Source organism: Cryptomeria japonica, chromosome 11 (assembly GCF_030272615.1).
Source record: "Cryptomeria japonica chromosome 11, Sugi_1.0, whole genome shotgun sequence".
Lineage (NCBI taxonomy): Eukaryota > Viridiplantae > Streptophyta > Pinopsida > Cupressales > Cupressaceae > Cryptomeria > Cryptomeria japonica.
The window spans coordinates 299,545,421-299,558,835 of NC_081415.1; positions in this window are offsets into that span (position 1 = coordinate 299,545,421).

Sequence of the window (13,415 nt, forward strand, 5' to 3'; positions counted from 1 at the left end):
TCTTCTGCTGCTACCTCAATGCAAGCTGTGAAAAAATGTCTTATATATGCCTTAGGATCCCCTTTTCCTCTGTACTTATCAAACTCAGGTGTCACAAAGTGTGTAGGAAATGGAGGCATTAGAATGCTTTTGTCAAATGGATAGGGACATATGTCTCTCATTGTGTAAGTTGGCTTCGGTGTATTTATGTCCTCCATTTTCTTTTGTGAGTCCTTGATTTGTTGTTCCAAATTGTTCTTAGGTGGAGATCTACTTCTTGGACCATACCCCATGCCTGAATCACCGGGTGGAGGAGGAGCATGTTGCATATATGGATGGTATTGATCATACATATGTTCATATGGAGGAGGTCTATAATGATGTTGCGTATAAGGACCACTTGGTATAGAGTCATGGTGAGGAATGGAATATCTACTTTGTCCATGTATACCATACTCTACAGGAATGTCATGAGTTTGTTCTAGTGTGTTGCCCCCAAATTTGACACAGGGTTTCCTTGTGTCCAAATTTTGATCATGCCTTTGGATATCCAATTGCTTTGGTGGTAGGTCTTTAGCATGTGATTGAGTATATTTTTCTGCATAAGACTTCCATAATGGTTTGCGAAGGTGAGTATCATATGCTTGACTATGTGTGTATGGGACCTCTGGTTTTTGAAACAAAGATGATGGTGATTTAGGCACTATATGTGGTCCTCTATTGCCTCCACTAGTAGGCCTCTTTTGAGCCATGTTGAGGTGAGGTTGTTGCAAAGGTCGATTTTCCATTATTTGAGACATGTCAAAATCATGAGGGATCTTGGCTCCACTTTGTGCCATCACTTGTAAGAAGTATAGTCTATCTCTCCTCATTATTTCCTCAACCAATCGATTGAAACGGGGATCCATAATGGAGTCTTCCACTTTTGCTGAATGTATAGAAATGTTGTCCATATTTTCATTGTGTGTATCATTGTTGTTTGTAGTGTCCATGTTCTCAACATTTGGAATGTTTCTATAGGCATCCATGTCAGGTAATGTGGTATGATCAGAATTGAAAAAGATATCATTTTCATACTCATAGGATTTCATGTTTGCGGACTCTTGAGCCTCTTTAGTTTATCGCCTAGATTTTTGGGAACGGGTTTCAACCATGAACTAGGTCTTGACCAAGATGTGTGAGACTAGATGAAAATGGAAAGATATGGAAGACCAAGAGTTGGATGGAATGTAAATGAATCTGAAGTGTACTTGCAATGTGCAAAGTGTAAGACCAAGTATGTATGTAGTAGAGTAGGTGTGACTTCCAAAGAGATGATAGTTTCTCTTGATGAGGTAAGTTGACCTTGACTCTAAGTAAGACCAAATGAGACCCAAAGGTGATAGACCTTGATGAGGGACCACTTAGCAAAATGTTGTTGTATGTAGTGTGTTGACAAAGTATGATGAGGATAAGCAAGCGACCTTTTGACTCAAGTTTAGACAAATGTGAATGTAATGTAAGGTGTAAAGCAATGATGGACTTTGTGAGACCCAAAGACAGGTTGAATTCTAGATGAAAACCCGAAGAGATAACCTAGGAAGCTCAATAAGTTTTAAACTAACTGTTCTAGCTTGCTGGATTGTAAAAGTTTTTAAATTTTGAACACAAAGGTGCCTATATACTTCATAGACGCTTAAATGACACAAACGCGTTTCTGTCATTTTGTAAGTGCAATGTTGCTCAAGAGAACACATACGCGTTTCTGCCCTTCACAGACACGATTAGATGACACAGATGTGGTTCTGTCAGACATAGACGCGTTTTTGAAAACTTTGTGCAATTTTTTCAATCTGTGAAGTGACTTGTTGTGACCAAACCTAAATTTTTTGATTGTTTTTCATGACAAGAGGACACAATGTTGATGAGGACTCAATGTTTGTAAGTGTTTAGACTCAAAATGACTCAAAGAAAAGTGTGTTGTTTGATGTAAAATTATTTTGCATACATTTGAAGACACAAAAGATACAATGTTTTGATGTTTGATCTTGAATGTTTGATAGTTCAAAATAAGACAAGCACAAATCTTATGGTTGGCTAGGACAATAGTTGTTGATCCCACATGGGGTTTCCCCCAAGGCTACGCTATTCAGAGCGGATACTTAGATGCTTGACCCCACTGGCTCCACCCTCGACACTCACTTCTCGCGGCAGCCAAGCATCAATCCCCACGAAAACTCCCCGTGGTGAACTTTGTATCTCTACTAAGAACCGTATGTGTGTGGGTCACTCCAGAGGTCCTACCTCTTGACCCAACAACTAGAAGGATTTTGGCTTCTAAAACAAAGGTGCTAGTAAGGGCATCCGCTCATGTGGCCATACATGTGACACTTTTAGCTCTATAAATACAAAAGGCTCCCAGCCGATAGGGGTTACGCCCTACAAATGATCAAATAAATTTGATCAAACGGGTTTATGGGGAGACATAGTGTCCGTATGAACTAATTAGCACACGTTATCCATAGTTTTCACCATGAATACAATTGTTTATAGTGGTTCGGAAGAGGTGGGTTTTCCTCACTACCACTTGGGTCATTCTCTCCTCACTAATAGTCCTAATGATCACATGGGGAGACAGGCCCTCTAAAGATTAAACAAAAAGAGCCTATTGCTCAAGACACAAAAGACACTGGTTCAATTTTAGTGCACCAATTGAAGTGTTTGCTAGTCTATGAAAACAAGGCACACAATAAAGATAAAAAACCCTTTCCAAGGTCCTAAAACAAAGATCTATTAGTAGTTTGGATTGTTTCAAATGATCACCCCTTCCTGCAAGCACACAAGTTAGGTAAATTTTAGATCCAAAAGACTTTGTGAACTAGGGGCCTTCGACAAAACGATTTTGCTTTCAAGACAAGCTGCACCAATTTTGTTAGCTAGATCTGAAGATGTTATCTCAAAATAAACCAGATCTGAAACCCGAATAACAAAAAACTAAATCAAAAGAACTGAAATGCCAAAAACTGAACACAGACGTAGTTATCAATAACACAAGCATTATAAAAATGTGCAAATGCGCCTAGATATGACACAAACGCGACTCCTGAACACAGACGCGTCTGGATGCCTTGCAGACACGATTAGGGAACACAGAGGCGGCATTGTAATTTGAAAAAAAAAAAAAATGTCGAAGACGCAGACGCGATTCTAGAAGTCACAAACGTGACAAAAAATCAAAAATGCGATCCGAAAGTGCACAGATGCGAAAATGTCAAAATGTTGGAAATGTCAGATTTGCAACTTCAAAAGCACAAAATCTACAACAAAATATGTTAAATGTAAAAGGGACAAGGGTCCCACCGGGCGTGCCAAAATGTATACGATGAAAATGGATACAACAATATTGAAAGACTAAATGAATTCAACCACAAAACCCTAGCCTAACAACAACAAATATCCACCATAACATATGAAGATTACCTAAGACAATGCAAATCAAATGAAATCACAAAGATTATACCATCACATGTCCAATAGGGTTTGGATCTCCATTCTTCCTATCTCCATTGATCTTTCTTGATATATTTGCTCTCAGATTTTATATGTGCACAAGAGCTCAACAAAGAACGGAAATGTGGTTGCAAGTAGGCTTGATTCCGTATGAAAGTTCGAAAGCGTAGAGTAGTTGACTGCATAATTGAGGGTTGATAATGAAGGAAGCATCTCCTTATATAGAAGACACTATAAGAAATGGAGGGATAAGATTGAGAGGTGTAAAAGATAAATGGTCGACTATGATTAGAGGGTAGGTAGAGAAAATAAGAAAATAATGAGAGGGTAGGTAGTGTATGAATTAAGAGATGACTGACATGTGTCATAGGTGTAAAAGGCTAATGAATTAATTAAATAAATACAGATTTATTTAATTAATAAAAGAAATGGGATCAATTAAATAAATAAGATATTTATTTAATTCAGGAAAAATGATGATTTAAATAAATAAATGTATTTATTTAAATGAGAAATAAGGCTAGAAGAGGATAAATGAATTAATTAAATAAATAAAGATTTATTTAATTAATAGAAGAATTAGGCTAAAGTAATTAAATAAATAAAGATATTTATTTAATTAGACATGACAATTTAAGGTGTCTACAATTACAAAGAAAATAAAGAACTTAATCTTTAATAGGTCAAGAAGACCTAAAAGGGAAAACCTAGGTTTGCACATAATAATTAATAAAAGAATTAATTATTATGCGCCTAAAGTTAGCTTAAGTGTAAAAGAGATAAAGGGGACTTAAATAATTAAATAAATATTGTTTAATTAATCAAGTAAATACCCGAATACTCTAACACCCCCTCTTAAGCTAGACTTAGGGAGAAGCTAAAACCTAGAACACCTACTGAAAGTAGGAAAGATGGGTCCCGACAACAAGGCCTGATCAGGTACCCAAATACAATGAAATCTCTATGAACTGGAGGAATAGAGAAAACCACGTGGGAAAAAACTCTACTCCAAAAATGGATGGAAAAGAACACCACTGAAGCATGAAGAACCTGCAAACATTGTAGAGAAGACTGTAATCTGTATGAGTGCCCTCAAATGACACTACTCGAATCATAAGGCAAACAAAACTGAAATCGAAGATACAGATGGAATGAAAAAACCAAAGCCTGAAGAGCTGATCAATCGAACCATGGAAGCATTAGAACCAATAGGACAAACCTCCCCATAATGCTGAAGAGGGAGAGAGACAGGAACACTGAAAAGAACGACCAAGAAGAACTGCATGACGAAGAACCAAGAACATCAAAGGTGCTGAGAAAAGTACATGGTGTAGTGGAAGGAACACTCACTTGACACACATCATGAGGTGAATGTCATGGAAGGAACACTCACTGGAAAAAGGTAGATGACAAACAAGGCAAACATCAAGCCCCTCATGGCGCTTTAGAAGTAGTGCATGTACAACAAGGCACAAGATGTGCAAGATCCCAAGTAAACAATGCATGATGGCACTTTATCTCCGTGCTTTTGCATAAATACAATGCTACAATGATAATAAGACTGAAAATAGAAAGGAGAACCAAAATAGAGACATCCTACACAGAGAAGAGATCCCAGGACCTGAAACAACCAAGATATCCACTAGAGTGCTGAAAAGCAAAAAAATGAATAAAATATGCATGGAGTAGAATCTGGAAATAAAACTCATATGGCTGGAAAGTACACAACACACGCTTTCCAAAAATATAAACTTTTCAAAAAAATGGAGGTCGGATGCTTATTCTACGTCTCCCGAAGTGCAAAAAAGAGACCTCACTTTGTCTGGAAAAAAAACATGGTTAAGCAAAAAAATTGGAAAAAATTACCAACATGACAAGGTCCGGCTCGGAAGCAGCTTTCTGACACCTATTCGTTTTCGAAAAAACAACTCTGTATGCCCAAGATATGACCAAAAAACCAAACCCCCCTTCAAAACAAGAGGAAGGGGTAGTCTGGTGGCTCTGGTGAGCGGAGGTGGCCAGTGAGCGGCAGCTGGTGGCGACCCGATGGCCAGGAAGCGGAGCCAGGGTGGCAGTTCCCGGCGATAGCAAGGGCCGAGCGGGGCAAGCGGTGGTTCCCGACGGTAGCGACGGCAGCAAGGGCCGGGCGGCGAGGAGCTCCGACAGGGAAGCAGGCGCTGCGGGTTCCGGCAGGGACTGATCCGGGCGGCGGCTGAGGTAGCGGCAACGGCGGCGGCAGGGAGCTGCAGGGAGGCCAGGGAGGTGCAGACACAATGACGGGGGTCAGGGAGCTGCAAGGAGGTTGGGGAGGTGCAGATGCAGTCGCAGGGGCTGGGGGCCAACAGGCGGTGGGGAGCCGAGGAGACGTGGACACAGCGGCGACCGACCGGTGGGACTGGCAGGGGTTGGCGGGGCCGGGAGCTGGAGGTTGCCAGTCGTGGGGCCCGGTCTAACAAGATGGCGGGGAAGCCTGCAGCTTGGCAGGGGGCCCCACGGTACCCTGCGTACCTTGGGGTTGGCCCCCCCAAAAAAGTTTTTTTTTTAAATTTTTTGCTAAAAAAAACTTCACCCCTTTTTTTTAAAAACTTCTTTTTTATTTTTTATTTTTTTCTTTTTTTTTTTCAAAAAATCAAAATCCGGCCTGCATGCCGTAAAAAGGCAAAAATATTTTTTTTTTGAAATTTTTTTCTCGAATTGCGTGTCAGGGCAGTACGACCTAGATCTGGAGAAAAAAATACTCCCATAGGCCCAGGAACCAAAACAGGTCAAATTTAATATGACCATAGGGGTTTTCAGGCCTTTTGAGCACGATGGTGAGGTTCGTTTAGGCCCAAAGTGTCCAGAAAAAAAAACCTATCCCTAGGTGCATAAAAAAACTTTCTGAAACTCTAGATCTGCTTCCAATGCAAAAATTCTCAAAACAATAACAAATAGTTGCAGATCTGAAGCTCTGATACCATATTTGAGTTGAGAAAATACAACACCATAGGAGCCCAAATGATCTCTGCAAGCTGAAAAACCTGTTACAAGGAGAAGCAAGGAAGCAAATCACAGAAGAAAGAAATACACAGAAAATATGCTCAAAAAGAGAGAGCTCAATATTCACAAAAATGTAATGTAATAATCCTCCTTCTTGTTACAAAGAAAAGAAAGAACTTAACCTTTAATAGGTCAAGAAGCCCTAAAAGAGAAAACCTAGGTTTGCACATAATAATTAATAAAAGAATTAATTATTATGCACCTAAAGTTAGCTTAAGTGTAAAAGAGATAAAGGGAACTTAAATAATTAAATAAATATTGTTTAATTAATCAAATAAATACCTGAATACTCTAACAACTGGAACTATGTCTACACTTCTATCACTATTTTATACATAGAAGTAAGTCAATTTTTTGTTTTTGTATGATTTTAAATAATTGAATTGTTGTTCTTATTAGTTTTGTCAATAGTATTGTGATTGTTTAATAGTTTGATTCCAAAAAATAGTGATAAGATGCATATTTATGGTTATTTGTTTGTTTATGAACTTTTCTTTACATATATATGTAATATGATTCTATTTAGGACAACCGATATCAACCATGGGAAAGAACAAGTGAGGAACGATGGGACAACGAGAGGTTGAAAAGGAAAGACAAAGGCAGTGTATGAAGAAATTATGTGACATAAGAACAATGGGAGAAGAAGAGACATTTGATTTACCGTATGAACCTAATGCAATTGAAGAAGATACCACATTGAATAATCAATTAAATGATGAACATACACCTTCTCTATTTGATGACTTGAATGTACATAATGCACCGATGTTAACACCTCCTAGAATCATTCGTAGGAAACCAAAGTATCTAATTGACATTGATGAGAATATATTGAAGCCAATGCCCAATAAAATGAATGAATGAACTTGTAGGAGAATGGTTAAAAGAATATGGCAAAACTATTTTGAAAACTTAAATCAAACCGCAAGATGTCAATTAATTGTTCAAATGATTAAAAAATTGAATTTTAGAGATACAATGAAAATTCTAGGCCTAAGATCATCTGAAAGTAACAATGAAAGAACTATTTATTTGATGAAGTATTGTGGTAGACCTCATAACAAGATTTAATGGAAAGTTCGTGAATCTGACCACGAGGCAATACTTGACACAATACGGGTTAGAGTTGATCTTGAAGGCTCACTTGATTGAATCTACGGTCAGAGTAGAATGATTTTGAGAATTTTGTATAAATCATCGATGAATTGTTCTATATTCATTTTTTGTATATATAAATGCCCATGAGCTAATTTTTACATGTTTAGGGGCATAATTTTGTATATTTAAATGACAATGAGTTGATTTGTACATATGTACATGCCAAATTTTGTATATTAAAATGGCGATGAGCTGAATCACACATATTGTAATGCCAAATTTTGTATAAAAGCCCATGAGATAATTTGTAAGACATTTTTTTGTATAATCAAATAGCCAAGAGTTGATTTGACCATATTTAGAGGCAAATTTTTTAATAATATGTGACAATGTTTTGTGACTATTTTGTGTGTCAATGTTTTGTGACTATGTTTTGAGTATATGTGATGTGTCCCCGGTCAATCATGAGCATTCTTAATTCTTGTATAATCATGGAGAATTATTGGAGTCATTATCGGGTCATAGGGGTCATAAATGGAGACTAGATGCAATTTGAGCAAAAATTGTCATTGTAGTCAAAAAAATTATCAAAAAAGTTGTCAAGCAACTTCTACATTGCGTCGGTAGGGTATGACTCTCGATGTTTCGACGCTTTGGGATGTACGACAAGGGCATACCTAGCGTAAAACTATCCACCCAAACACGCTTATGACGTCAGTTTGTGCACACGACGAACCGAATCAATTTTAGCCAATCTTGCAACTTTGCATTGCATGCAATTGACGGTTTTTGTAGCAGGCGAAAAAATGCTACCAATTGAAAATGGCTCTGACCTGTCAAAAAATGAGATAGGCCATTGTAGAGGAGCCTCACACGACCCCACGGGTTCAAACGGATCGACCATATGTGTCTTGGATTTGAAGAAACAATAAGTCAAATTTTGATAATTTTTTGGACTCATGGCACTTGAGAGATCGCCCCGGTACGATATGACTCTCGACATTCCGGTGCTTTGGGATGCACGACAGGGGCATGCCTAGCCTAAACCTATCCACTCGGACGTGCCGGTGACATTGATTTGTGCACACGACGAACCGAATCAATTCTAGCCAATCTTGCAACTTTGCATTGCATGCAACTGATGGTTTTTGCAGCAGACAAAAAAATGCGACCAATTGAAAATGGCTTTGAGTCGTCAAAAACTGAGATAGACCATTGTAGAGGAGCCTCACGCGACCCCACGAGTTCAAACGGATCGACCATATGTGTCCTGGATTTGAAGAACAGTCCGTCAAATTTTGACAATTTTTTGGACTCAGGGCACTTGAGAGATCACATCGGTATGGTATGACTCTTGACGTTCTGGTGCTTTGGGATGCATGATAGGGGCATGCCTAGTGTAAACCTACCCACCCGGATGCGCTCGTGACATCAGTTTGTGCACACGACGAACCAAATCAATTCTAGCCAATCTTGCAACTTTGCATTGCATGCAACTGACGGTTTTTGCAGTAAGTGAAAAAATGCTACCAATTGAAAATAGCTCCGAGTTGTCAAAAACCAAGATAGGCCATTGTAGAGGATCCTCACGCAACTCCATGGATTGAAACGAATCGACCATATGTGTCCTGGATTTGAAGAAACAGTCCGTCAAGTTTTAACAATTTTTTGGACTCAGGGCACTTAAGAGATTGCACCGGTATGGTATGACTCTCGACGTTCCGACACTTTGTGATGCATGACAGAGGAATGCCTATCATAAACCTGCCCACCCGGATGCCCTCGCAACATCGGTTTGTGCACACGACGAACCAAATCAATTCTAGCCAATCTTGCAACTTTGCATTGCATGCAACTGACGATTTTGCAGCAGGCGAAAAAATGCTACCAATTGAAAATGGCCCTGAGTCGTCAAAAACCAAGATAGGCCATTATAGAGAAGCCTCATGCGACCCCATGGGTTCAAACGGTTCGACCATATGTATCCTAGATTTGAAGAAATAGTCCGTCAAATTTTGACAATTTATTGGACTCAGGGCACTTGAGAGATCGCACCGATATGGTATGACTCTCAATGTTCTGACACTTTGAGATGTACGACAGGGGAATGCCTAGCATAAACCTACCCACCCAAATGCGCTCGCGATGTCAGTTTGTGCACACAATGAACAAAATTTAACCATTGTGAGTGTGAGGGTGCTCTCGCACCAAACACATATTGTTGTTTATATTCATATTGTTGATTACATATGCAATTATTCATTTAAATTTATAAAAGGGCAGCCACCAAATACAACGAATACACAATAATGAACTGAATACAAGGAGTTTTGTAGGGTTAATTCAACATTTTAGAAATTTTATCAAATCATATTCCACGATTGCAATGTTTTATATCATATATTTTTGGTGTTTATATTCATATTGTTGATTACATAGGTAAATAATCAATTAAATTTATAAAAGGACAACCACAAAATACAACGAATACAAAATAATAAAAACAGTACACATTTATTGGATCAAATATCAACATATATATATATATATATATATATAAGGCATGTTTGCCAAGTCAATACAAGTATTACAAAAATGTGGCATATGCCATTGCCAAATCGATATACAATAAAAATGTAGAATATATCTACATGTATTGGTCATTCTATGACCAAAACTAACACTATATGATCCCAAACTTGTGGTGGATCATCAAAATCAAGCCTCTTCGATGCAATACACGACTCTGTAGATGGCTGCAAAACCACAATTCAAAAGCCAAGTTAGAATTCTTTTGTAGAAAATAGTTCACAATTAACAACATAACTATGCATTTAACTATAATTCCTTTGCAATTGAAATGTAGATTACCTCATCGGCTGATCTAGGAGCTAATATCTTCGCTCTCCTCTCCTTGTCACTCTTAGGAGTTTTCTTGAAGACATACTTAAATCGACCCACGTTATGGTCATACTGTGAAGGGGTCTATTGTAGATTAAATGTACAATTAATACAATGTACTATCATAAATATATCAAAAACACTTAAAAGCTATAATATAAAGAACAATGACGTACCTATGCCTGAGATGCTTCTCCAATGGACTGAGGATGGCTCACCATTGATGGAGAAACTGTCGCTATTACCTATACAATAAATGTTCAAAGATTAAAAAAATTTAATATAATGATAAGTATTGTAGGTTAAAAATAATTAATTTTACATATCAAACAAAAGTGTACCAGATACTGAGATGCTTCTCTAGTGCATGGAGGAGGGTTCACCATTGATGAAATAAGTATGGATATTTCCTGTATGAAAAAATTATAAGATTATAATAGGTCACAAGTTTACATGTACGCGTGCATATAATCATGAAATCAAGAAAATAAAGTAGAGATACATGCCTCCGCCCTCTCTTGATCCATGTGTGAATCAGGTGCATTCAACAAATCCACATAGCTCAATGGCCATTGTACATGTAAAATAGACAAAAAAACACTAATCAATCTAAAAACCCCAACTAATACTTGATTTCAACAATTTGAAACAATTGTACAACTAAAAATATGTTCAATTACCTTTGTAGAGCCCTCCTCGATCGAGCTCTGGTTAACTTAGTTGACCATGGTTGACCTTATTTAAAAATGCTATAACTCAATAGGATGGGCTATGTTAGACGGATAGATTGTTGAGAAAAGTAATTGAACCAAGTTACAGAATCTTTTCACCTTGCGGTGTACATTTTGATGTGCTATAGATTTGAAATCCTATATAATCCACTGATTGGATAATCTTGATCTGACGTATGTCAACTATATTTGAATTTGCAAGACTTTATAATGATGTTAGAAATTATGATGCATGCCTTATGAATGGTTGGAATGTATGAGGATTATGATAATTGCTTTATATGGATTTCATTGTTTTATGGTAAATTGATTTGTATGATGTCAATTGTATGCAAAGTGATTGATTTGTATTCTTATTTATGTGTTTAATATTATATGAGGCTATTTGGGAATTACTAATGTGTAATTGAGATGCGCAGGAAAATTATCCATGTGACCATGGAAACATTATGGAGAATGAATAAATCTAGATTTAATAGCCTATTAGTTCACTGAAAGGTAGGAGCGCGTACGCGGTTCCTATTAGTTCACTGCCCTGCCATAACTTTTTTAAGGCGTAGGAGTGCGTATGTGGTACTTATTACTTGTAAGCATGTACGTGGCACTTATTACTTGAAAGTGCGTACGCGGTACTTATTACTTGTAAGCGCGTACGGGGTACTGACCCCATTATTCGCTACCCTATGAATTAATAGTTTTAATAGCCTTTCAGGGCAGAAAATAAATCTAGATTTAATAGCCTATCTCTAAAGTTAACTATTAGGTATTTAATATGGAAAGGAATACATTTATTTAAAACCGTTAGTCTTAAATAATCTTCTTTAATGTTCTTAGGAAAAATATGTCTCAACCTATGAGAATACTTTGCTTTCATAATGCTAAGTTTATCTTGAAAAGAATCTAGCTAGTTTAAATGTTTTATATTAATATTAAAACTATATATATATATATAAACGGGGTGTTGTCTCTCCAAATAGACAACCCCTGGTTTTATGAACGTACAAAGGTCTAGGCTTGATTATCCATAATGTTTCCATGGTCACATGGATAATTTTCCTGCGCATCTCAATTACACATTAGTAATTCCTAAATAGCCTCATATAATATTAAATACATAAATAAGAATACAAATCAATCACTTTGCATACAATTGACATCATACAATTCAATTTACCATAAAACAATGCAATCCATATAAAGCAATTATCATAATCCTCATAAATTCCAACCATTCATAAGGCATGCATCATAATTTATAACATCATAATAAAGTCGTGCAAATTCAGATATGGTTGACATACGTCAGATCAAGATTATCCAATCAATGGATTATATAGGATTTAAAATCTATAACACATCAAAATGTACACTGCAAGGTGAAAAGATTATGTAACTTGGTTCAATTACTTTTCTCACCAATCTATCCGTCTAACATAGCCCATCCTATTGAACTATAGCATTTATAAATAAGGTCAACCATGGTCAACTAAGTTAACCAGAGCTCAATCAGGAAGGGCTCTACATCCTCCTCCCCTAGAGTTCGACTTACTCCTGGAAGTCGCATGAGTAGAATACGAAATAGGGACATAACATTTCCCACAATTTCAATAAGTTACTCTAAATCTTATCTTGCCTACTAGAAAAAATGCAATACCAAAACCAACTTATTATTGTAATTAGCTTACTATCTTCATAAGGTTAAATTCTTAGTATGTTTATTACACTTCCCTTCAATCTCAGGTAGGTGTTTACAAAATTTTATCTTTCAACAATTTACATTAATGCACCATCCAAATCATATCAATAACACTCATCAACTCCCATAATCAAAGTTACACATATTAAATTTTCTAGGAGACATACTTTGTTTAGGATTCATTTTAAAATATATTTATCCCGCTGCAATTCTCATCCATGCATGTTACTTAAGAAAATTGACATCACACTTAAACCAAAATGAATCTACTTATTCTACATCAAGGCGCCTCATTAGGGTGTTAATAAAATATTTGTTAAACCATCCTAGGTGCATGATTTCTTCCCACATCAAAAGGCAACAAGGGATAATCAAGTTTAAGTTCTTCAAATCTGCCCCTATATAGGGTAGTTTTGTACCAGTAGGGCTTACAATGTTTATATTTCTAGGCACCAAGGTTTAAGTTTCATAGGGTACAT